Source organism: Corvus hawaiiensis, chromosome 11, assembly GCF_020740725.1.
Source record: "Corvus hawaiiensis isolate bCorHaw1 chromosome 11, bCorHaw1.pri.cur, whole genome shotgun sequence".
Lineage (NCBI taxonomy): Eukaryota > Metazoa > Chordata > Aves > Passeriformes > Corvidae > Corvus > Corvus hawaiiensis.
Genome location: NC_063223.1, coordinates 23,613,601 through 23,640,695, shown reverse-complemented (window position 1 = coordinate 23,640,695; position 27,095 = coordinate 23,613,601). Strand labels below are relative to the sequence as shown.

General features: G+C 43.6%; 1 long non-coding RNA gene across 2 annotated transcripts in view; it reads left to right on the top strand.

Moving 5' to 3' along the window:
• The window catches only part of LOC125331690, a 38,219-nt gene extending 11,512 nt beyond the window's left edge, over window positions 1-26,707 (top strand). The window contains exons 3-5 of one of the 2 annotated variants that reach the window (XR_007206161.1): window positions 11,016-11,190; window positions 24,116-24,405; window positions 24,981-26,707. This is a non-coding gene — a long non-coding RNA (uncharacterized LOC125331690). The remainder of the gene's footprint in view (window positions 1-11,015; window positions 11,191-24,115; window positions 24,406-24,980) is intronic. The other variant, XR_007206160.1, reaches the window with a different exon arrangement.
• Window positions 26,708-27,095: the final 388 nt, after the last annotated feature.

The window sequence follows — 27,095 nt, the reverse complement described above, 5'->3', positions numbered from 1 at the left end:
TGCTGTGGATCTTCATTGAAGCTGAGTGACTTAAATGTCTGAGGATAGAAGGAGGAAAAGTTGCTCAAAGTTGTCTCAAAACATTGGCAAGCCAGGCATGCTAATGAGAGTGAGCCCCACAGGGAAATCTAGCAGTGCTGGCCTGTGTCCAATCCCATTGTGATAGAACAACTAGGTGCAACCACAGAATCCCCTGATTTGCTTTGGGATCAGCTGCTTCAGGATGAAGCACTGCTAAATGTGAGTTCTGTCCTGGATCTGGTTCCTAAGGGAGCTTGCAGTGACTAAACACAGGCCACGTCCCGTGCTTGGAGCAGGCTCCAGGTGTCTGCATCTGCACACCTGCATTCACTGCTGGCCTCTGCAGGCCCAGGGGGGCCTGGGCTCAAGGCAGGGATGCAGGCAGAATTTAATCTTTTGGGCTATGTCTCTGCTGTAGGACTGTAGTGAATCACTGCAGTGCAGTGGCTGCCAGGAGGGTGAGCTGTGAGGCCCTAAATCAGTGTGATGGATTGTAAAAGGGTTATAATTCAAGGGGAAGTCATTAGTCCCTTTTGAGGATTTCCTTCTTGAGCACCACCAAACCATTTTTCTGACTTCCTAAGTAGGCAGGCAGATTGAGATATGAATTTATCTTTCTCTCTGCCATTGCTTTTCTGCAGGATTAATATACAAACCAGAGGTAATCAATGACAGAGACAGGAAACATCCTAATGCTGAGGCCAGGGCAGCTGTGGTTTGGATGATGTTGTGTGCTGCATCTCTAGGCACTTGTTTTTTATTTCAGAAGAGAAACTAATGGTAGTGTTTAAGAGTAATGGATACTTACACCACAACACTGGGCAGTCTCAGGATCTTTATAAAAGGATTGCAACTATAGACTCAAAATACAGAACAGCAATTTTGAAAAGGTTAAAAAATAAAATGAGCAAGACAGAAATTAACACCTTCACATTTTTAAGAAAGGAAAACACAAAATCTCAGCCTAGCTTAGAAACGCTGCATTTTTTCTGTATTGGTGGCATATGAAGATGAATGAGGAAGATGAAAAAGAAATCTCTATGTGGACTCCTTAACCTGGCTGCACCATGCCCCAGTCACTGTGTTCTAAAGCCTTGGTTTATGGTACGGTGTAAATATTGAAAGAAATTATTGTCAACAATTATGGTTAATCTCCTTCTTGGTAAGTAACATTGCAGATTTCCTTGGCAGATGCTTCTGCAATGGTGCTGCCTGTATGGGAAGTGAGACATGAATATCTTGAGCATAGACCTCCTTAAAGAACTGCTGTCAGGAGAAATGCAAAATGTGAGAAATAAAACTGCTCTGATGTACTTAATTGCTACTGGTCGGTTACTTACCTCCTAAACACACATTTCTCCCACACCTAGCATGAGGATGAAAAGCTTAAAATTGGGGCTGTTTTCCAAACCATCTGACTGAAAATATTGCAGGAAAACTAAGGTTTCCAATTGTCCCAATTTGAGGGATGCCAGTTTCTGACGTTCCAAATAATTTTTGTCTTAATATATTTTAAAAAAATCATAATTCAGAGTCCAGAAAGCTTCAGCTTTGAGACCTTTATGTCAGATCCATTGGTAGTTTCAAAGACCACACAATTTAGACACCAAGATGAATTTTACATCCTAGTTCCAAAAAACACTAATTTTTTTAACTGTTCTTAACTGTTTTTCAGACTAGATATAGTCAAGTGCATCTTTATTAATTTTGGTGGAGTCTTAAAAGCATCTATATAATCGGATAAAATAGGAGGTATGTGTGTGAGCTAGCATGTAAAGAGATCCCTCGTGTTCTGTTCTTGCAGAACAGCAGGGCCATTACGAAAAGAAATTAGATATTTATTCCGGTTTCACTGAGATGTAGGATCAGTGTGGCTTTCCAGGAACTTAAAATTTTTTTGGTAACCTTAGGGCAAACTCTGAAGGTGAGTTCACAATGTAAATCCTCCCGACACCTGCTGCCAGATGGTGTTCATCCAAGTCATAGAGAAAACAATGCAAAATGGAATTGCACTATTATATGGGATGAAATATTGGAAACCAGCACCTAGGTTTGAAACAGCTTTGAAACAACATTATTGAAACAGCTCCAGTTTATTAAAGGAAATTTAATCCAGTAAGTATATACAAAGTATACAAAGCTTGCCTGTCAGTTTATCTGACTATCTATACCACAATATATTTTCTCCTTTTTTTTCCCCTTTCTTTTTTTTTTTTTTTTTTTTTTTTTTTTTTATTATATCTGTCAAAAGCAGTAGGAAAGGGCATCTTTGGTCAGTGGTCTGAGTCAGTTTGTTCTGATGCTGCTCAGGGCACAAAATACATGTTTATGTTACCATGTTGTAGTAATGATCCCAAGAAATTATTTGCTTTGCTTTTAAGTGGCATGCCTCGTTGTAGACAGCATTATTGTCCATTCAGGAAATTAATTGAAAGTATAATTAAGGACAGTTACACAAGGCTTGAAAAGAACACAGCCCTATGGAGCCAAAGCGGCACAAATTAACCAACTGCACGTTGCAGTTCTTTAACCTGCTTTGATTCTTAGAGAGGATTTGAAAATGGCTGGTGTGTTTAACTTACTTTTTTCACAAAGGTTTTAACAAAACACTTAAAATTCTCGAGTAATCAAAGTAAGGGGCCCTGTTAAATCATGAGCTAAACCCTGGTTAAGCAGCTGCAAACAAAGAAAGTCATAAGACTGTGTCTGTAGGTAATACTGAGTGAGAGCTGAGGCCCAGGATTTCTGCCCTTTTGGGAAGGCTGTGGGGGAAGCTGCTGCCTCTGTGCCAGGGGAGAGTTTTCCACATCTCTGGGCCTGGCAGCAGATCTGGTGTGGAGCTGTGCCATGGTGTGCAAGGCTTTCCCTGCAGCAGGACCTGTCGTGCCATCGCCTCGGGGGTCTGCAGGTAGGCAGTACAAAAAGCAGCTTTTGTGCTGAGGCCATCAGGTGCCCTGATATTTCTGCTGTGCCAAGGAGCCTGGGTATGCACTGAAACAAGAAAGCTGCTCTCAGTTTCCAGCTCAAGTTAGAAGCCAAAAATCAAAAGTATGGTGCAACATGCCTTCAGAAAATTACTCAAAGGAAACAAAAGGCTTCTTAGTAAAGGTAAACCAGGTCTATAAACAGTACATTTGAAGATAGTCTTTTGAGGGTTAGAGGGTTAGTCTTTCGAAGTATGATTCTAGAATACAATTGTAGACTTTTGCACAGACTTTTCTGTAACACAACTGAATTAGCAAAAGGAGAGTAAGATTAAAAAAGTATTTCTTCTATCTCTCTGTGTATCTGCTCAGGTTTAGAGATACAGCTTGATTTAGAACCTCAAGGGTGTCTAGAGCCATTCTCTTCAAACCCAATTCATTACAGACTTGCTGTGAGAAGCACCTATGTGTTACTGGGAAGGCCAATGGCCCAGTTAAAGAAAAGATCTGCAGACATATGCAAACATAATTGATAGCACTTTTTCATGTGGCTAGTGATTTGAGAAACAACCTGGCACAACCAGGCATTATCTATACTGAAACATGTGCTGGAGAGAGAGGTAAACTGCCTACCTGGCTCCAATATTTATGTCCTAACTGGCTAGTACTGCGGTACAGAGCTGTGCTGGCTGCCAGACAGCATTCCTGAATCTGCTAGTGTAGAGCAATTGTCCTGATGCATCTTTAAAGACACTTTTGATTGTTGAAATGAAGTAGCTCATGGGCAGGGAGCTGCTACCAACATGATTTCTGAGTTGTAGATGTGTGGGAGAGCCCCTTGCTCGTAATGCCTGCGCGTACTGCGCATCTTCTACGGGAATGTGCTCCCGGGGACCCTGCTCAAGCAGGGAGTTTGGACTGGGTGAGCCCACTGTGGTCTCTTCTGACCTGACCCATTCCATGGTGCTGTGGTTCTGTAATGGAAAGAGAGCCTGTATGCTCATGAGTTGATCCAGATCTTGTTGAAGGAAATCCTGCAGTGAGCTTTTGCTGAGTGTGTTGAATGTGAACCAAGACTGCAGTAAAACATTGTATTTAACATTGTGTTAAATACAAAAAAGAAAAGACATTTGATACCTGCTGTGTAGTGTGCATGTTTGATCTCCCTTGCCTACAATAGCTTTTCTCTGTTTCAGTTTATAGAGTCTGTAGGTGTGGGTTCCTCTTCTTAGTTGGTAGTCTTTTGTAGGAATAATATACACTGGCAGGAGGGAGAACCAGGCTGCTTCCAGAATGAAAACATACTGCCTGTACCAAATGTCCCATTGACCTTCACAGCCTGTGTGGGAAAAAAAAAACTTATTTAAAGTCTGAATTGCTGTGGGGTTTTGTTGTGGTGATTTTGGTTGGGATTTTTGGTTAGTTTGAGGTTTTGGTAATGTGATGGTACTTCGGTAAAGAATCTATCTTGCTCTCTCCATCTCCCTCCTTGCTATTTACTATTTTGCCTGTTCCATCGTCCTGTGGTATCTCCCCTCTTCCCAGTGTTTTAACTTCCCTTTAATCCTCTAGAGCATATCCAGCTGCTCCTCTACATGTGCAGAGGGAACAATTTCTGCTGAGGTGTAGGCTGGAAGAGCAAAGGTATCCTCTTTACAGAGTTTATCAAACCTCATTATTGATAAACAGGATCTGAGACCACTAGTCAAGGGGTTTCTCTGTTCAGGCTGGAGCTATAGAAGGCACTCGTGCAGGTACATGTTGGATTGCTGGGAGCCCTCCCATGGGGAATGGCCACCATCCTCAGGAATTCTAATCCATCACATAAAATTGAAAAGCCTTTGATTCAGACAACGGTTAGGTGTGTGTCTTGGTTTTTGAGACAAAACTTCAGTAGGAAACACTCCGGAATGAGTGTTCCTCCCCTTTTCCTCCATCGATGAGACAAATGGGTCACAAGGAGTGAACGTGGAAAAAAGAAACCAAACTGTTTATTAACACACAAAACAGGGTAGAACAGGGGAAAAAAACCCCTCAAAATACAACAGATTCCCAGAGGCGGAACAGACATGGGGGCTCGGACCAGCCAGGGCCACCCCGCAGGCTGCCCGGACCGGCGAGGAGGGAAGGGAGGCAGTGAGGCAAGGGGAAGGAAAGGGAAAAAAGAACAAGAAAAAAACCCCAACAGAACCTTTTCCCAGCTAGCTGGAACACAAAGGAACCCCAGAAAAGCATCATGGTGCTCTCGGCACACTCCCTCCCGAGCCCTGCCCAGACCCCGGAGCCCTTGGGACAAACCGTTCAACTGCCCCTCAGGCCCATCCTGAAGGCACAGCGTCCTTGGGCATTGAGTGGACAGTTAAGGAATAAAGCAGCTTCATAACATCACCCCAGGACAGTGTGCTACTCATCATTCTAGAGCTGGAGCTTGAATTAAACTTGGTAAAAACCCTAACCACTTTTTGGCTCTGAGTAAGTGCAAGTCAGGTCCAGGGAACAGCACCCTGCAAGTCCTTGGGAGAGATGAAGAAAAAACTCTTGGGCGGATTCAGGTTGTCAATTAAAATTTAATTATAGCCGTTGGCAATATGAGAGCAAAGGTTGGGTCGGAAGCCTTTGTGCAGTCCTATAAATAAGTTAAAGCCATTAGGTGCGTTAGTCATCATTTACAAGATAGCTTTTGCTGGTAAACACAATCAACATTGTGTGTGAGACTGCAATTGTGAATACAGCTGTGCAGTGACAGAATACAGCTCACCACTTTCTGTTTAATGTAAGAGCTCCGCAACTTACCCACCTTACCCACCACTTCAGACAGAATGGGTGTGGAGAAAACCTGAAATAGGACTGACTTCCCCCAAAAACCCAGCAGAAGACATAAAGAGATGGTAGGTCTGGGTAACAGGAATGTCCCTCCGCAGAGCATCCAGCCCCTGGCAGCTTGTTGCTAGGCAGAGGCACAAAGGATATGTTACACACTCCAAAGAAGAGTCTGTACATTTGATTTTAGGAAAAGAGCTGAATTTCTGCTGAGACATTTACGTATTTGGTGTTTCGTGCTGGAGTTTGATATTAATTTTAAAAGCAGTCTCTAATTTGCCTTGCTGACTTGTGTTTTAACTGCGGCACAATTCTAACGCCTCCCATTAAATTTTTTCCCCTCTGCAATTAACTTATGTAAAACCAGGTTTCCAGGGTTCTTTCAAATTTTATTAAGAAAATTGCTTGAGTATGTTTACTGTGCCATGGCTTTTTGCAGTGCACTTGTTCATTCTCTGATACAGTTAAACATGTGTTATTAAAATGCAATAGTGGTAACATCATGCAGCTGCAATTACATTATGGAAACATTATCTTCGTGGGCTGATGGGACTTCAGGGACACAGCATAGTACAGGTTTCCACAAAAGCATCTTGAGGTTATTTTACCAGCATTACTATGTCTCTCTACACATGCCTTGAGACTTCTGCAATGCTCTTAGACTGAATGCATAATAATAATCAAACCTTAAAAGTAGCTTTTCCTTAAACTTTTAAGCAATTTGACGGCCTTTTTGGAGTTTTTAATAGCTGGTTTAAACTGCTGCAGGAGTTTAAACATCTCTGTGTATGTGGGGGCCCATGTAAATCCTGTTGGAGTACACCTGTTCAGTGATTGGATATCAACAGATTTCTTTTTCTTTCACTTTTCTCAACAAAAGAGAGGCATGATAGAAAGTTAAAGCTGGCCTTACCTGTTGGCCTTGCTGGAGATGGATAAAATTTTGCACCCTTTATGGCAAATTTTTGTTCTCTTTGTCGGAGATCGGAATGCAGCTGATGATGCAGAGCATTCAACACATGCTAAATGTTCTACAGACACCAAGTGCCTTATTTCCTAGATAACACCTGGTTTGTTACTTGCTGGAGTACACCTGGATATCCCATGTAGATGGGCAGAAAGACAGACATTTCATTTGGGTAGAAAATTAACAGCAGTAATTTTGAAATCAATGTACAACCTTGTTTACATTTCAAAAAATTAAATAATTGAAGACAAAATTAATGGCATGTAATAGTGTGAGTCATACGAATTTAGCTATCTCCAGGCAATTCTGTAGAGATGGCTTCAGCACTTACATTACTAAGGATGTCTCAGTCAATTCTGGCAGGTAACTAAGGAGAGAATAGATTATCCTGCCACAAAAATGAGGTTATTTGAAGTAATGTTAATATTATTGCTTATTTATTTAAAAAAAATTAAAATAAAATATAGTCATCTCTGTGTAGAACAAGCTCAAAACTGATCTCAGCTGCCAGGCAAACCAGGGCAGTTTACGACAAAAGGACTTAGGAGGGAGTCCATGCCTTGTCAGCAGTTTTTGTCTGAGGAATGGGCTTGTTGGGGTTGCTGCTGCTTTTTCCTGCTTTACAGCCTCCCCTGAGGATTGAAAACTTGGTTGATGCCTCAGGCTGTGGAAGGGGAGAGGCTCTTTCCCCAGTGTTGCCTCTGCCACTGATCTCCCTTCACATCCATTTCCACATTCACCAGTTGATCATTAGGCAGAGCAAAGCAGCCAGGAATGGTGCTGGGAAGGGGATTCCTCTTGTCAACAAGGGGCCATAGGTAACTTACAGTTCAGGCAGCTCCTGGCTGCATTTACATTGTATGTATTTACACACAAATGCACATGTGTGCATTTATGCACATATTTATATAAGCGTAAAATACACATATAAATATTTGTGGCTGTCCAAAGTTCTTTTCTTGAATTAAGGTTTTTTTTCTTTTTGAACTACTGAACTGCTGAAGGAAACACTTGATGATTGATGGCATTGTGTTTATGTGACATGGATGGGTTGGAATGCCCTGGGTGCAGGTGAACACCCCAAAGTTTTACTGGCTTTGCACCATGCAGTGTCCAAGGCCCCTGCTGGAGGCAGGTGTACAGGAGACTGCACTGCTTTTTGTCAGGAGCAGTATCTTTCACAAGGACAGCTCCTTGCTCCTTGTTAGATGAGGTGTTCTCAGGCTTGTGGGTTTTTTTTGCCTGTGGCTTTGTGATTTGGGTCTGCACATGTGTTTTGTCCAAGGTCCAGATGCTCTGCAGCTGCTGCAGCTGGGGGGAACTGGCACACTCTGTGCAACACCTGAGGATGTGCTCTGATTTGTATTTCTGGATGTAAGAATCTGAGGGATTTGAGGAGTCCCAAAGTGTCTGGTGTTCTTGGTTTTAATTATCACTTTTATTATCAGCCAAACAGCTAAGATATATATGTTTAAAGCATTTTTTAGTCTTCTCTAATGAGTCATGCTCTCAGTGAAACATGGTCTGTAATTATGTTCTCCGTGGTTTTCACAGTGTCTAAGCATTCTTTTTACATTTGTCTAAAGCTTGTACTGTTTCTTCTGCCTCTTTTTAATTTTTATTTTAAGCCTATGACTAAGAGAAACAATTTAAAAACCATTAGAGTGTTGTCCTTGATGATGTGCTCATCAGAGAACAGCTCGTAACACTCTCCTAGGACTAGAATTATTGGGCATCTTCAAAGCTCAGCTGACAGAAACAAACCAAGCAAGGGAATTAGCCTGATCTATGGGATAGAAGAAATCCCTTTCTGCGGTTGCCAAAACAGAATAAAAAGGACCGTTATTGGTGTGAGGGAAGGATCCTTCACCGGGGCCCTGGCCGCCGGCCTGCATTGTGAGATGTGGGTTATCCACCACTGGAGGTCTGCTAAGAACAGGGTGGAACAACATGTAACTTGGCAGGAGTGGTGCATGCCTAGAGGAGCCTGCCTCAGAGCATCGGGCTGGCCTGGGTGACCTCTCTACAGTGCTGCTTTATCCCTGCTACTCCAATTGAGTTGTCTTTTTTCCTCTTGACAGGCGATACGAATGTAAATGCCTGTGCGTAGCTAAGCAACATCTCTGTCTAGTTCTGAAGTTTTGCCCCCAAAAGTCATTTTTTCTATCTTTGTCTGTGAGAAAATAGAGAAGTGGAGGTTGGCTCAGACCCCAGGGGAGGGCTGCAGAGATGGAGAGGAGTATACAGCTCTGGTGGGAGCATGGAGAGGGAAAGCCCATGTGCTGTTCCCATGGCACTGCACTCCAGAGGTGCCCACACCCCACACTCAGAACTTGCAGAGCAGATGGACAAGTCTGTCAAGGGGTCTTAGAATGCAGGACGCCCACAGAAAAGACAAAGATACGCAGATGGGTTCCAGGAGGGTGCTCCAAAAGCTGTTTAAATTCCTTTAAATCTGTCATTTTAAAACTTTGAAAGAGTTGATCCAGATCAAATTCATGCCTCTAGGAAAACCTGCAGCAATTCTTTAAAACCATCCCATGCCTTTGCAACCTTTTGAGTTTGCACAAAAGATGGAATGTATTTGCTTTTAAGAAATGATAACAAGAAATGTATTTAAATTTGCCCTAATTCAATGCAAGGCCTTTTAGATTCTTAGAATGATGTCTCCAGGTAAAGCTGAATGGGGCCTTAATTTCCTTGGGAAATGCAACCATCCTGAAGTGGTGGATGTTGTGCTGTTAATGGCAGTGGTTTGTTTTAATACATTCTGACTGACATGAATGAACACTGTTAAGTTGTGATGCATCAGAAATTATGATCCAAGAGCTTTTTGTTTTCCTTTTTAATTTTTTCTTTTGTTTTTCTCCAAGCAAATGGATCTCATCCAGTCCTTGGCTGGGCAGGGTGGGAATGTAGCAAAATCACTCCTCTCTTCTTCCCTTCTGAGGCAATTTAACACCCAAAAGGCATTTAAGCAATATTCAGCTAGTGACTATCCAACAGGGGTTTTATCCAGAAGTTATTACATTTCTTCATTATTTGAATCATTCGGAGTACTCTGGAAATGTCACAGCATTCAGTGAAAACCACTGACAGGTCTTTGCATCCTTCCTAGGGTGTCCTATTATTGTTAAAAATGCATCCAGTGTAAAGTAATGTCATGAAAATAGGCAGAAACTTTCTCTCTCTCTCGATCTAATCTAAATATAGCAAGAAGCCCTTGCTTAGTTTTTAATAAAGACAGCTTTGCTTTACTATCTTGTGCATACTAATACAGTCTTCTTTTAATAATAAAGAAGAGAATATTCTTAAAATTGACTTTGTCATCAGTTAGCTGGTTAGGACCATGATACTTTGCTTGGTTTTCCTTGGTTTACAGCTGTGACAAAAGACATAGAATCATAAAATGACAGAGTGGTTTATATTGGAAAGGGCCTTAAAGATCAGCTAGTTCCAACCCATATATTCTTTAGCCCAAGAGTCACAAAACTGGGCAGCCACTACCATCAAACTTTGATTTTTCACATATTTGCATTTAGATATTTTTTGCTATCATGTTTTTAAATAAGGTTTTCCGGGTCTATCTCAAATTCTGTATATCTCAGCTCCCAGAAGAGGTAAGGGAGCTGGGATATTAACCACTGCTGCCACTCCACACACACAGCACCCTCACCTGATGTGCACATCTTATCCAGCTGTTTCATAATCTTGTGTTCAGAGCATGTTGAAGGGAACATGCAGGTAGAAGAAGCACACACAGCTCACTGAAATGAGCCTCAAACCAGGCTTCCCTCACAGCTTAGCCATGATATGTAACAGACATTGCCTGGGCCATTACCTCTTACCATTGAGTTGTCTTTCTTCTTAGAAACTCTTATTTATTGCAGAAGGGAGGTCTGAAGAAAGTTAACATGAGTTATGAATAGCGCTGCATGGCAGTGAAGCCCTAATGAAAACACACAATGAGCTGGAGGACTGCTGAAAGCAGGAGGCTGTTGAAAGTGTGGTGCACCATATACTGTATTTGTGTTATTGGCATCAGAAAGTGTTTTTGGATGGTGTGAATCTTTATCTAGCTCTAGCAGAAAACAACTGTCTGCAGTCACACTTGAACTGTCTCTCTTTGGTAAGGTATGTCCGCTCTGACAGCAGAAATAATGACCCAGTAAAAAGCTTGACCAAAGATTTTTTTAACTCCACGTGAGTGTTTCCCTGCTGGTTTTCCTTATTTTTCTGTATCTGAAGCTGTTTCTATCTGCTGTTATGTTCATTAACTTCAGCTCCAGAATGAGCAGCTGGAATCAGCCCATGTTTCCCTATAAACTGTTGAAACCTGGAAGAAAGGTTGCAAGACCGTGATGCATCTTCCCATGGCTGCTAGTTCATGATCGTGAGGAACCAGTGAGTGACCCAGGGTGAGAGCCTGCTTCAAACAGGCAGCTCCTGCAGGCTGTGGTAAGTCTGGATCAGTGAGGCATACACCCACTGCAGCATTGGCAGGAATCTCTGCAGCATTTCCTTTCTGTTCTTTTGTGGTTCGAACTGCAAATTTTTGACACGTGCACACGTATGGCAGCATGGGTTATCTTGATTGTTTTTATTATAGCTTTTAAGGTCTTAGGTTTCTCAAAATACTATTTGCTTTAACAAGGAAAATGCCTCTGCTCTTCTGCTGGGAGCTTCCTCTGTGCAGCATGTTTCCACCAGATAAGGTGTTTGAACCACCCAAGTGGAAATGTGAAGAAAAACCCTCTAACAAAAGGAGAAGGCACCTTTGCTGAGTTCCAGCTGGTTGTGTGGGTGGTGGGACCTGGGCAGAGGGAATCTGTGTCTGGTGGGGAGCGCTTGTCCCCAGGTGAGGGTGTGGTGGTAGCTATGCCTGCTGCTGCAGAAAGCAGTCTGTGCTGCTGCCCGGTCTGTGCAACACATGGAGGGACAGAATCACAGAATCTTTAAAGCTGGAAAAGCCACCTGAGATCGAGTCTGACGGTTAATCCAGCACTGCCCTGTTCACCACTAACCCATGTCTCTAATTCATTCTTACAACACTCTCAGCTACTCTGTTTGCGTCACCTGTCTCTCGCACAGATTTACCCACAAGGGCCATTCTTGCTGGGAGCTCTTTACCAAGCTGGTGGCAGGAGTTCTGCACCCCAAGCCTGTTCCAGTGCTTTGCCAGGCGGCTGCACTAGGAATGAGTTTGTCAATCCCTGCGTCTGAAACTATGTATCTCAAAGTCACAGTAATTAACTAAGCCAGAGGAGATGATCTGCTGAACTGTTCTCCTAGCTAACATCTGAAAAGTGTTTAATGAAAATTCCAGAGTGTAATGGGTCTAGTCTAAAAGCACCTACTTCCAATGGCTTATTCCAGTAAGTCCATGCTAATGAGAGTGCTCCCATCACAGCACTCATTTGGCTTTTGGGGTTATAGTACATCCACTGTAGATTAATTTCAGGCTGCTGTATTCTAAACAATTTTCATAATGAAAGTGTGAGCTCATTTATTTTTATTTACTTTGTAAGTAATGACAGCTACATATTAGCTACTTAGAAAAATGCTGATCAAAGGCCTGGGGTGATAAATTGGGCAGAAGTCTCCCCAAAACAAACTGCCAGCACAATCTGGAGCATGTCTTTGAGACTTCAGTGGTTTAAAGAAGGTAACCTGTATGATTATTATTAAATATTTCTGTTTCCATTGTGGGGGTCAAAACCAGCTTCCAGAAAAAAATGGGAAATAATGAATTAACTCATCAGAGTACATCTTGGTCTGTTCTGTAGGGAAGTTTAGTTGTTAATTTATTCAGATCAAGTCACCTACCTCCAGCTGTCTTAAAACGCATTCAGAAGAAGGGGAATATTCATTCTAGCAAAAATAGTACACTCCAAAACTATAAAATTAAGAGTGGGTACTAATTATTCTCATCTCTAGAACAGAAGAAACTGCAGAAGGCGTTAAAGCAAAGAGGGCAAGGCAGTAAATGTGAATGACTCATACCACACTTTGCAAGGAGAAATTTAGTTTAAAAGATAAAACCTAAATACTTCAGATGAACCTAACCAACCAAGCCACAAAATAGATAAAATTTAGGGTTGATAAAAAGCAACCCACAATGGAAAAGAAACTTGAAGCATCTCTAGATATTGCAGGGATGAAATTAAAGGAAGCTGATCAGAGTGTGGCCGTGGCCATGTCATAAAGTGTGAGAAGATGGATAATAATCTAGATAAATGCCACAGCAAATGTAACCACATCCTATTTGAGATCCGCATCGCAGCCTCACCTGCAGCACAACTTTCAATTCTGTTTGCAAAAGGATTGTTTAAATAAGAAGTAGTGAGAAAAGCAGGTAGGAAATAAGCCAGACAAATGGCAGGCAGGGAGTGTACAGGTGAGAGGGGATGTGCTTAGAGACCTGAAGAAGAATCTTGCACTTCTGTGTACTTTTGCTGCAGGAGCAAGTGTTTTAAATCAAGAGGCATCAAATCTGGTGTACTGAAAAGGCAGTACACAGTTTCACTGAGGAGCCACTTGTCGTCAGATGCTGGCTCTTTGCTGGACAAATATTAAGCACAAGAAAAGATGTAAAGAACCACATCTAAAAATTGCTTGAGCTGCCATAAATGATTGCCATCCTCAGAAATCTACTTCTTAAATCTAGAGCAGGCCCCAGGGAACTGCAAATGTACCAAAGGTTTTCTAGGCACCATATGGTGGTTATGAAAAAACCTAACACTGGCCTATTTTTGAGTCAGAAGAATGGCAAAGAAGAGGGCTAAGTCTTGGAAAGCAGCATGTTCATGGTTATGAAACCCAAAGTGGTAGACAGGCTCAAGCCCTTGACACTTCAGCAGCACTCGCTCTATATCTATTTATGAGTCATTTTGCTAGGGGACATTAATCAAGTGAGAAAATACTCTTGCTCCAGCCTGCGAGTGAAGAAAGTGTCATGACAAAAGAAAAGCAAATAGAGCTATTTTAAGACATTGGAAGAGGCATTAAATGCAGCCATGTACTCGAAGAAGGTTTTGCCTTGGCTGCTGTCTCTTGTCCTGGGCTGTGAGAGCCATCACAGCCCAGCCTTGCCCTGGGCAGGCGGCTTTGCAGAGCTTGTGTCGTCCTTTGATGAAACAAAGGCTGATAGTGCACAACTACCTACAGAAATGCTGGCAAAGCATTTCAGAGAATGTTGATAAAAGCAGGCTGAGTGCCTTTAGGACATCTGCCTTGCATGAAGAGATTTCTGTTACTGTGATCTCTTACCCCGTGTCAGAGAGACACCGTGTGATGATTTTTAATAAAGCCATTAGAAAGTGTCTTAAGAAGGGCTGTGAAGATGGTGAGGGGTCTGGAGGGAATGTACAAGGAGCAGCTCAGGGCACCTGGTCTGTTCAGCCTGGAGAACCGGAGACTGAGGTCAGAGCTCAGCGGGGGCTGCAGCTCCTCCCGAGGGGCAGCACAGGGGCAGCTCCGATCTCTGCTCCCTGGGACAGGGACAGGACACGGGGGAACGGCTGGAGCTGGGCCAGGGCAGGGTTAGGGTGGATATCAAGAAAAGATTCTTCCCCAGAGGGTGCTGGGCACTGCCCAGGCTCCCCAGGGAATGGGCACGGCCCCGAGGCTGCCAGAGCTCCAGGAGCGTTTGGACAGCGCTGCCAGGGGTGCCCAGGGCGGGATTTGGGGTGTCTGGGCAGGGACAGGGCCCTTCCCACTCAGGAGATTCTATGGTTCTATGGTTTTACTGGTGCTGTCCCTGTCTATCTCCATGGCACTCCCAAGAACCTCTGCTCCCTTTGTTGCTCTTCCAGCTCTGGAAGTCCCCACAGCTGCCGTGTTTGGGAAGGATAGGGTTATGTGTATATATGTATATATATCACACTGGGAAAATGCATTCCCAAGCAGTGGTGGTTTCCTTGCTGTGATACAGCCCCTGATGTCTACTGCAATAATGCTATTATATCCTTGATACAAACAATCTTAGGGATAAGCAGATGCATTTAAATAGGACACACTTGAAACTGATCTTTTATTGTTCCAATGTTTCTATTATTTAGTGATTAGACCAAATGGATCTGAAGCCAATAGCAGAATTTGGCACTGAGTAATTAATTCTGCTATAAAATCTGCAAGATCACTAGAAAGAGTTGAATTCAGGCATCAGGATTTCAGTGCAGAGGATAAAGGTTTCTTTTTGCTCCCCTGTGGTTCAGATCAGGGATGTTCGATCTAGTGAACACAGATAGAGTTTCAATTACTTACAGAAGTTGGAGTCTATTGGTAAAAATAGAATAACACTTTAGAAAATATAAATGCTTAAAAGAATGAGCTTGAAGAATTCCCTACTGAGGTATTACCTTACTGCCTTATGGAGTGCAATTCTGCCCCACAAAATGAAATAGAAAGAGATCCAGCTGTAACAGGATATTGCACAAAGGGAAGAACTGAAAATTTTGCTTTAAAATAATAATGACAATATTTTATTAACTGGTTTTATTTATTTTTAGTAAATATTTTCTGCAAAGCTCTGAAAAAGCTTTGTAAGTCCACTGTACAACAGATACAAATTTGTACCAAAGATTTTGTTATTCAGATTTGCCCAAACTTGTAATGAAATGCAGTAAAGAATACTCTGTGCCCTGTTGTCAAAAGCTGCCAAAAAATTGGAGTGCCTCTCTGATGCATAACCTGATGCATGGCCAAGAAGTGACTTCCCTGGCAGGAAAAAGTAGGATCAGCATGTTGGAAGCCAGATTTAGGTGATGCTGTGCCCAGGTGAAGCCACCCTCAGCTCCTGGTCTGTCACAGGGCAGCACATTCACCCTCTAGAAACTGTCACCCTATTTGCAGTTTATTACATATCATAGAATCCCAGAATGGTTTGGGTTGGAGGGACCTTAAAGATAATTTTGTTCCATCCCTACAATGGGCAGGCACCCCTTCCACTGTCCCAGGCTGCTCCAAGCCCTGTCCAACCTTGGATACTTCCAGGGATCCAGGGGCAGCCACAGCTTCTGGGGGCACCCTGTGCCAGGGCCTGCCCACCCTCACACCCTTTCATTACATTGCCAATGTAATGGAAATTGCAGATTTAAGTTTCCAGTGTGCACTGAAGCACACCAGCCCCTCATTCATTCCCAGTGACATGCTCACAGTTCCCTGAACCTGTTGCTCAGGTATTTAATTGTGAAAGCCACACACTTCTTTTCCCTGTCTAATGCCAGCTTCCCTGTCTGCTACCAATATGCTTTACCCAGCTAAAAGGTGACATTCAGGTGCTGCCTGTTGTTCCAGCTGAGAACTGTGTTCGCTGTGTGCTGTCAGCTGGTGCTGCCAGAAACCATTATTCCTTCCATGCTCTGGTCTCCAGTAGCAACACGGATTTCTCCCCGTCTCTGGTGTTCTGACAGAAGCCCTGAAAGGTTATATATAGTTTTTAGATTAAACTCCTAGAAGCAAACCAATTCTTGCAGTTATTGAAATAGCAGAGATTTTGAAGTCTTTGAGAACTGGCTTCCTTTCCAGGAGGGTGATGGAAGAAATCACTGAGTTTGTGTTACATGCCTGAAGCCGCTCCGGTGTTCAGGAACAGCAGACACTGATGTGTAGGCACATCATCTGAAATAATCAATGACTCAGCAGCTTGGTCCCATCTCCCAGGGTGATGGGCTTGTGAGCCATTGATCTCTCATCCAATATGCAATTACATATCTCCCTCTTCCACTCTTTCCCTGGGATTGCAGCTGTGATTAGTATGGATTGATCCAGTGCCAGCAGGGAGCTGGGTGTGTTCTCATGTTTGTGGGGAATGCACTGGATTTACTGAGCTCCACAGGGCCTGGTTGCCAGCCACTAAGGGAAGCACATGTCATGGGAAATGGAAGTGGGGGGTCAAAGAGAACAACTGAGGGTTTTCTTCATTCTGCTGCAGTCTCATATAATGGAGCATCATTAAAACCTCCGGTGAAAGGATGACAAAGCTCACAGAATTTAGCTGACATTCAGAAAAGGAATTTGAGTATTGAAGAAAGAAAACCCTGTCTTTTAAACAGTTCTTGTTTCCAAATTCACATTCTGTGCTAGTTATCCTTGCTAATATTATCTTGGAATTGGGAGGCTCTTACCAGAATTCTACCCTTTAATACAGCCATTCCATTATTTTGGTCCTGTGCACTTCATATGACCTTTTTAATATTCTGTTGCTTGACTGCTGCCTATTCTTATTCTTTCTGCTATTTACAGTTTTCCAGCCCCATGGGGAAAGAGTAACTGCACTGACTAATAATGACAATATGGTCTGCTGGAAGGAGCAAAATGATTCCTCAAACGGCAACAGCCCAGTGTGCTTATGAAGTTCAGGATTTCAGCAGTCTCATCACAGTGGTAGTCCCCTCTATTCCCACTGAAGTTTCAGAGTGTTTTGCCATCATCTCATTTATTTGCAGAAAGCAGGAACAGCATTAAAGAGCTGTTCCAAAAAAATTTACAAGACTGTGTAAAACTGTAAAGAAAATGGGTATTATGAATACAGGTGTTACTGGGCTTTTCCTCCTCTAGTTCATCGGAGGGTTATTTTTAGAACAACACAGTTTACAAGCAAAAAGAAATGAAGCCTTAAAAATGTGAAGCTAAGAAAGAACAAGAATCTGCAAAAAAAATCAGGATCAGGAAATTAAGTTTATATGCCTGGACAGCAAAACTGAGATCAGAAATTGGACTTTAGGCACAAATTTTTTATGAGATAAGACTCGTACCAAGCAGGAAGAAAAATTGGCAGATACCTTTTGGTCTCTCTGGCTCTCAGGGCTGGGCCCATGGTTGCTGCCCAAGCAAGACTGGCCCCTTGTGAGCAGCTACCACAGCTCCATAGTACTGAAAGCTTGGAAGTGCCAGGAGACACCTCGCTCTGCCCTGGAAGGCTGGCTTGGGAGCTAGGGCATCTGTCCTGCTTTCAAGTGTTCATTTTAAAAGAACTAAATGTTAGCTGAATTTTGAAGATATGTTATTGGTAGTGTTGGGTACATGGCTGAAATCCAGAGGATGGATTTACAGCAGAGAATTAATAATATGTATGATAACAGCTTATTATGAGTTTGTGAGGTTTGTGTTTATGGAGGAATTCTTTTACACCTGCATGAATGAAACAGAGAAGATACATCCTTCAGGTACCTTAAGGGGGCTTATAAAAAAGATGGAGAGTGACTTTTTACATGGGCAGATAGTGATAGGACAAGGGGGAAAATCTCTACACTAAAAGAGGGTAGATTTGGATTAGATATTAGGAAGAAATTCTTCCCTGTGAGAGTGGTGAGGCCCAAGCACTGAGGCTGCCCAGAGCAGCTGTGGCTGCCCCATCCCTGGCAGTGTCCAAGGCCAGGCTGGACAGGGCTGGGAGCACGCTGGGGTAGTGGAAGGTGTCCCAGCCCACGGCAGGGGCTGGGACTGGATGGGCTTTAAGGTCCTTTCCAACCCAAGCCATTCTGGGATTCTGTGCTACTTGCACACTTAAAGAAGCAGAAGAGGAATATGAGCTTAGGGTATGGTAGGATTCCATTTTTTCTGGCTGTTGTACTACTGTGACTCTGGTAAGATGTGAAGGGCAGCACTCCTGGGCTGTGGAGCATTTTCCATTTGCTTGTTTAGTATTTGGTACAGGATAGAAGCTGTAACACTCATAGTTTTGAAGAATCATTGAACCATTAAGGTTGGAAAAGACCTCCAAGATTATCAAGTCTTCAGCCAAATCCCACCATGGTTACTAAACCACATTGCAAAGTGCCCTGTCTGCTCTTATTTTGAACAGCCCTGGACTCCACCATGTCCCAGGGCTGTTCCAATGCTTTGCCACTCTTTCAGTGAATTTTTTTCCCCTGATATTTGGCCTGAACCTCCCCTGGTGGAACCTGAGGGTGTTTCCTCTTGTCCTATCACTTTTTACATGGGAGAAGAGGTTGAGAGACCCCCTGGCTTCAGCCTCCTGTCAGGGAGCTGTGGAGAGCGAGAAGGGCCAGAGCTACTGCCTGAGAATGGCAGATGTCTATAAATAAAGTGCATCAGATGTAGAACCTGATAAGGAGAGAGGAGAGCATGCAGAGTGTGCTCTGTGAGCCAAATGAAAACATATGGCTTAAGCTTGGGTTGTGCATGCTGCAATTAACACTGTAAAGGTTATCTGAATATTTTCCTCCCATAGCAAGAACCAAAATTGTCCCTTTTATTCCAGAATTAGCACAAACAAGAAAAATACAGACTCTCCAGGAGTCCGTTTGCAGCCTGGTCCCCGAGGAAGGGAGAGGGTGAGACACCCCTGACATTCAGCAGAGGAATCCCAGTTATGCCTCCTCTTTGCCAAGTCCAAATCTGTCTCTTGTAAGAATGCTGCTGGATTGGTAACATTCAGTATCAAGGAGTTTGTGCTCAGCAAGGCACTGGCTCCCAAATGGAGGTGTCTGGGGCCTGATTTCTGGGGTCAAAGGAAATGAAGAGATTTTCTCTCCTCCGCCGGCCCCCAATGCACAAAGAGGATTTTTCCTGTAAAGCTGTTTCTGCTTCACATCAGCCCTAATCAAAGCAAAGGGACTCATGTCCTTATTGGCCTATGGAAGAAATCTCTGATGCAGGTGCCTGAATTCTCAAAGCAGTTGGAGTGGGGTCGTGGCTCCCCTTGCAAGGAACTGTGTGTTAGAATTTTTCTGGGCAGCTTTGGCTCCTCAGTCTGGAGATCCCATAATATGCAGACATTAAGTGGCTGCTAATGAGAGCAGGTTAATGGATAGAGTATATTCCCTACGGCATCAGGACCACCTGTGTAATAGACAAACCCAAAGGTTTCCTACATGTCCTAAGGCAACTCCAAAGCCTGTCCAGTCCCTGGCAGAGAGCTCTGCGTGCCAGTGATTGACTTCTGGCTTTGTGTTCTCTGTGGCACCTTGCAGGGTCCAGAGCTGGCACAGCTGGTGTGAGGCACCTTCATTTAATGGGGTGGGCCACTAGAACTGCTGTGAGATGAAGGAATTGAGATGTATTCTGTAACATTACAGATTAATTTCTCCATGTAGGAACTGAGTAAATTGAAAGTAATGTTCTTTGAAGATCTCTAACCCAGTCTTGTAACCTGCTGTTGAGGGATGCATTAAAGCAAATGCTGCATCACAAAACCACTGACTGTGTGGTATCTCAGCTGCTTCTGCATATCCTTGTGTTTGCAAAACTTCATTAGTATGTTGTTGCAGTAAATAACTGAGAAAGGATCACGAAAGAGCTCAGATGCTGCTCCTAGATGCTGCTGTGTAGAGTGTTTGCTAGCAGCCTGCCTCCTTATAGTTAGGGCTGGAACAGCCTGACTTAGCAGGGAACTGTCCAAAATCCCACTGCCCTCCTATTCCTCTGAGACCAACAAGTGCTCAGAGCAAAGCTAATGTTCTTTTGGGATCTGGATTATTTGGCCTTCGCGCATTGTATAATTCTTAATGCTGCAGGTCCTCAAATGTTCCTGGGAGCTGTGAAAGCCAGCGAGGGCTGCATTTCCAGCCCAAGCTACAGACAGCTCAGTAGAGAGGCCCTGGCACAGGGTGCCCAGAGCAGCTGTGGCTGCCCCTGGATCCCGGGCAGTGTCCAAGGCCAGGCTGGACATTGGGGCTTGGAGCATCCTGGGACAGTGGAAGGTGTTCCTGCCCATGGCAGGGGGTGGAACAAGATGAATTTTAGGGTGCCTTCCCACCCAAACCAATCTGTGATTCCATGATTCTGTGACATCCACCCTTCAGTTGCTGAGGACCAGCTGCACCTCAGTGTGAGGAAGGCACTGTTCCCTCTGAGGCTGTGTAATTTCTCTGTTTGATCCCTAAACATGCCTTTCTGCTGGCATTCCCTGCTCCCAGGGGAGGAGCAGTACATGCTACTGTTATTGCTAGTATGTTTTCAAGTTGCCAGGGAGACAGTTGTCTGCTTGCACTTTACAATCCTGGCATTTGGGCACAATTTCTCCAAGAAGTAGTCAGGGGTGGGATTCTTTTTTCCTCTTGACCTTCACTAATTCCCCAGCATCCCATCTCCCTACCTGTGCCCTCCCCTGTTGTTTCTCTCAGCACTTGAAGAGACCTTGTCATGAGAGGGGAATCCTGGGTCAGAGAAGGGTGGTGGTCTGGTCAGGATCTGCTCCTGGGAAGAAGGACCTTCTGCCACAGACCTGAGTCTCCACACCCACGCTCCAAAGGATTTTCCTCAAGACTCAGTGGCCTGGCATAACCCTTTGGATGATGATTCCCTTTCAAAGGAGCTACAGGATAACCCTTTTACCCTTCCCTTCCCTTCCCTTCCCTTCCCTTCCCTTCCCTTCCCTTCCCTTCCCTTCCCTTCCCTTCCCTTCCCTTCCCTTCCCTTCCCTTCCCTTCCCTTCCCTTTCCTTCCCTTCCCCTCTTTCTCCTTTCTCCTTTCCTTCTTCCTTTCCTTCTTCTTCCCTAATCATGTAAAAAACCAGGTTTGATAAGCCTTTTTCCATGTTTATTTTTCTTGTGGGATGCAGTTCCTGTTGTGGAAGGTGTTCCTGCTCCCTGCTCTTGCTCTGTGGTCATGCCCAATGCTGGAAAACGTGGTGCTGCAGGCGGGTAGGTGCTGGCGCTGGTCCAGGACCATCCTTCAGCTGTCCACAGCTCTCCAAACACAGATAAAAGAGCTGCCTAGTTTGGAGCATGTGCAGTCTAAGTAATGTGAGAGCCAGAAATACTCAGGAGACTGATATTCAGTGAGGAAAAAGGAGATGCTTCCTCAGCATGCTGAAGAAAAGCAACAGATACACATCACTAGACAAGGGTGGGTAGATATTTTCATGTGTAAGACCAAAGTGGGAGACAGTGAGAAGCTGAACCTGGGAAAAGGAGACTGCTGTTCTGTAATACTGTGGGTTGTGAAGGCAGGAACGGCAGCAGAGCACAGCGGCTGCTTCAGACGGAGAGACAGAGACAGCACTGAAAGCACCACTGCCTCTGGAATACATTCTGGGCTGAGAACACATGTTGCTAGGAAACTTTTATATTAAAAGGCATTCATCTTTAAAGCCTGGTAACATAGTAATAGCATCTCCTCTGTGCTAGGGAAGCTCTTTTAATGTCAGTCCTGACGTTACTGAGACAAGCAATATGTGAGAGGGAGAAAAATACCTTGAATTATCTTGGGCAAAGATTAAAATCTAACATTATTTTTAGATTGCTTTCAGGGCTTAACTGAGGTTTAGTCATTCTGGTCTGACTAGCAAGACACTGATGAAACATAGAATCATACAGCCACAGAATCTCCTGAGCTGGAAGGGACCCCCAAGGATCATTGAATCCAGCTCCCAGCCCTGCCCAGACCCCCCAACAACCCCACCCTGGGCATCCCTGGCAGCGCTGTCCAAACGCTCCTGGAGCTCTGGCAGCCTCGGGGCCGTGCCCATTCCCTGGGGAGCCTGGGCAGTGCCCAGCACCCTCTGGGGGAAGAGCCTTTCCCTTATCTCCAACCCAAACCTGCCCTGGACCAGCTTTGTGCCGTGACAACCATGGTTTGTTTGATGAGATGTTATATGGAATAAGAATTTAAATGTGTCTCTGCAAAAAGGTTTAGTTATCCCAACTCAGAAAATGACTCTGACTTCAAGAGTCAACAGGCATCTGGAAGGGAGAACAGGGAATCCAATTCCTTCAGGTTATCACATTGTCATCCAGGGGTTTTCTGCTTCTCAATGCTCCCATTTCATACAAGTTCTGTATTCAAGTCTCAATAGCTCATAGACTCTCCTTTTAAAAGTATCAAATCTCTTGAGGCTGTTTTCTAAAGTGTTTCCAACATTTTTGCTGATGGCAAAGACCTGCTTCCTGAGAAGAGAAATTGTGAGAGAACAGTGAGTTACTTATGGGCTTTTCTGCTCAAATGGGACATCCAAATTTGGTTGTAGTAGTTCCCAACCCTAACATCCATACTGTAAGATGGTGCTACCTATTTTTCTCATGTGCTTTACCCTGCATTTTTTTCACTCTTTCTTTTTTGTTTGGGGCTGTTTTGTTGAGGTCTTTTTTCTCTCAAATTTTCCTTCCTTCCCTCCCTGGCTTCTGGTACTGCCATGCCAACAGTCCCAGACTGATGTGATTACCAGCCAGCACCCTGGATGCCTCATGGCTGCAGCGGTGGCTTCTCTCTTCCTGCTACCACACTCTCCATCACGCCAGTTCAGTCAGGGAATTACACAGTAGTTGCTGCTTTTATTCTCCCAGTGTGCTCTCTCCCTCTATGCTCTGGGCACACCAAAGCATATCTGGCTTATTTCCCATGTCAAATTCAGAATTTAAAACATGTTGTATGACATGTAATGGTCCCCTTAAAAATAAACAAAGGCCAAATATTAGAGAACATAGATAGCTGCACACCTAACTATGGCGGCATAAAGGGAGATCAGCTCCTCTGAAACCATACTAATGCTCGGACGCGATGGCAACACCTTCTCTCTTATGCCACTTGGTGGAGCTTAGTGATTTTGGCTCTCACATACATCGTTTTGTAAACTTACTCTTCAATTACACAACCAGTTGTCCCTCGTGTCTTGAAAATGGGCCAAATGCCTGCCCAGAAAGTAAACCCAAAAGTGTACCATAAATTCTAATGAGCAAGATGCTGGTGCCTAGCTGCTAATGACTTTGATCATCTCTTCTCCTCTTAAAAGCAATAAAATATACAGTGTGTTAATTTCAAAGAAAAACGTTAAAATATGGGCTTAGGACCTTTGAATTTATGATATACAGGATGGGAGATGGGTACAATGATGTCATGTTTGGTTTCTTTTTCAGATTTAAAATCATATTTTAATTTCCCTTGCAGATTTTTGGGATGTATCTGGGTGGGAGACCTCACATTTGTTTGAATGCATGTTTTTACTCAACAAGCACAGGGAAAATGAGCACAATTAAACAGGGAAATTGTTATATCACATGCTGATCCTGCCTTCATTTAAATCAATGGCCAGTCAGTGCAATTAAACCAGAACTGGGACCTTGGCTCAGACATAGCACTTGTGCTTAGAGCCTACGTGGAAATTCAGGACATTACACCAATTTCACTCAGTTGTCATCTGAACTATCTGTTGTTAAGTATAAATTAGTTGCTCTTCAAATCTTACAGAGTTTTAGTTTTGTATATTTGTCCAACACTTTTACTTATTCTGAATTACCAGACAAATACTACCATCCAATGAATGATATCTGATGTTTTCAAAATACCGAATTTTAACATCTGAACCTGGACTCCAGACCTTGGTGTTTGGTACCCAAAGTGAGATATGTTGCTTTTATTTTTGGAGGTATGTTGTAATTAGGAGATCTCAAAGGCTCTTCTTAAACCCTTTCTCATGCAGGATGCCAACTGTCTAGGCAGAGAGAGATCAAGGATTCATGTGCAGCCTTTTGCTGTTGTCAGGGAAAAGAAGGAGAAAGAACAAAGGACTCAGCCCTGGAATCTATTGTCTGTGGTCTGAGGTGTCTTCAATGGATTTCTGGCTTCCTCTTGGGAACTGGAAACGATAATTGCAGCTTCTCTACACCGTGGTATTTCTCAATTTCTCTTTTGTTGTGTTGGACTGACAGATGAGAAGGAAAATTTTGACATAGCAATGTGCCATACATATTCATCAAATACTGAAAACTGGTAATATATCAACGTTCTTCTGGAGCATTATTTTACAAGGCATAAGAGTAAGAGCAAAATTCTATTAGGAGCTCTTACAGCAATTCAGAGCTGGCTGTGACTCTGCAACACGCATGTACCAGTGACTGGTGTCCAATGTCTCTCCACTAATTCTTATTACAAGAAAAAAAGCCACACATATAATTCTGCCCCAAAGGATGATGCAGCTTAAATTGAGTTAGCCTGGAGAAAATGAGGCTTGTGGGGGGGGCCTTTTCACTCTCAGCAACTCCCTGACAGGAGGGTGTAGCCAGGTGGGGGTTTCTTTTCTCCCAAGTAACAAGTGAGAAACAGCCTCAAGTTTCCCTGGGGGAGGTTTAGATCGGGTAATGGGGAAAATTTCTTCACTGAAAGAGTTGTCCAGCTCTGGCACAGGCTGCCCAGGGCAGTGGTAGAGTCACCATCCCTGAAGGGATTTAACAGATGTGTAGATGTGGCACTTGGGTTACTGGTGAACAAGCCAGTGCTGGGTTAATGGTTGGACTTGATGACCTTAGAGAGCTTTCCCAGCTGTACTGATTCAACGACTTTTTCAGATGTTTGCAGGGGATCCAGCAGAGAGAAGAGCAAGAGTATACTGAGCAACTGCATACGACTGCAGGAGATGACACAAGGCCACCTCTCCTGTGTAGCCCACGCTCCATGTCTGAGCACTGAGTCTATGGATAGACCTCTTTATCCTGATTGTACTGCCTGCTTTCCAATGATGCCCTAGCGTGCCAGCAGAGCAGTCAGGACTGAAAGGCCTGGTCATGTATCTCAAGTGCCGTGTATCTCAGTCACCCTGGGACTGCAAAAAGTTCCTTGTCCTTGTTGTGACCCCTAAACAGGTTTGGAGCTCTGTGTCCATGTGGTGACTCCCCTCAGGAAGCCAATGGTGTTTGCTGTTTACTTAAAAGTACTTAAAAATGAAGTGTCAGTGTACTAAACAGGAGGCTCTCATGAGGACGGTGGAGGATGAAGGCTGTTTGGAGCACAGGCGTTGGTTGACTCCTCAGGTCTTTCGTTGCCATCCATGTGTGACACAGTTTCTATATTACTTAACTGGTTAACCTTTGTAAATATTGTTTTAACTGCAGGTAAATCCACAGTAGAGGTACTTGTGACTTTTGTCTGTTCCTCACAGTGGTGTGCTCAGAGTCACTGGAACCAGTCGGGCAAATGGGTTCGATCCTCACAGCACAGTGCTGCTTCTGACTCATTTGTGACAGGAGCCCTTCACTAAATGCACATTGCATGGAGGGAGGGTTTTGTGCTGAGGTTTTGTGCTCTCACCACTTCTTCAGTTCATGGAAAAACCAGGATCAAAGAGCTCAGTATAACGAGCAGTGTTGCATGGAGACGAGATCAGCAGATGTTCTTATTAAAGTTAGAAGAACTTATGCCCCATCTTTTATGTTGGGAAGAGTAATGGCACTGTCATTACATCTTAAATCTGCCTATTTTGCAACACAATATGTTAGATGGGCTCTTTGATAAAATACAGCTTCATGCTAAAAATAAAATGTAAAGGCTATTCACTTGCTCAACTCAAACATTTTGGAAAGTCCTAACCGTGCTATTAAGTGTTGCATTCAACTCCTTGATTTGGTCTATTTTGCTCTGTTCCTTGTTTTGATCTAATTCTTACATTGCTCTTTCCATCTATTTTGTTTTCATTATAAAGGTACCTGAGGGATCCCAGCAGGAAACAGCACAAGAAGTGGAAAAGGTTTTCAAAAAACCCAGTCTGCTCTTTGAACTCTTGCAATCCCTGTGGCCACACAGGAGCATTGGGAAATTAATTGGGTCATTCATTTGAGTTTATGGCAGGCTGAAAGCCATTGTTTTCTGGCAAAGAAAAGCAGATAAATAATTAAATACAAACTTTGGAATTATGCAGTAACTTTAAATCAAGTATTCATCATTGGTCAGATTTGGGGTGGGAAAGGTGACAGGCTGCCTGTCTGGAAAACAAACCTCACCTTCGTGATGTGGCATGGAGAGATGATGCTTGATGTAAATCATAGAACTGTAAAATAACTGTATTTTTGCTGACTAAGCTGCCCTTCAGGGAGGCCTGAACAGAGTTCCCTGGGCACAGCTGGTTCCTGGGCTGGGGAGCAGCAATCACACCTCATAAATCCATACAGCAATGAAGATACTGCCCATTAACTTCTGAGCAGCACCATTAAGCTTGTTTATTTAAGGAACCTGAGAGGTAATGTGGTGGCATATTGTTATGCCTATTAAAATCTGTAGGAATTAAAAACATGGAACGTTTTTTCAGTCTAAGCTTGTCATGGATGTTGGAGTGATGTGTTGTACCAGCGTCACACTGCAGGACAAACAAAGATAAATGGAGCTCAGCCCCTCCTGAGGAGGGTGACACACACCTTCCCACCCATTGCTGCCTGGCTCCCTGACCTGCAAGGTGAGTTTGCCAACTGCATCCATCATTTTGACATACAGACATGCTTTTTTACACCTTTGTGATTAGTTTGTATTAACTCAATGACTTAGAATGATAGGATTAGAGTCATTAAGGTTGGAAAAGACCTTTAACATCAAGCCCAACCATTAACTTGAGATCAACTGACACTTAGGAAAAAGTTCTTTGCTATAAAGGTGGGGAGGCCCTGGCACAGGGTGCCCAGAGAAGCTGTGGCTGC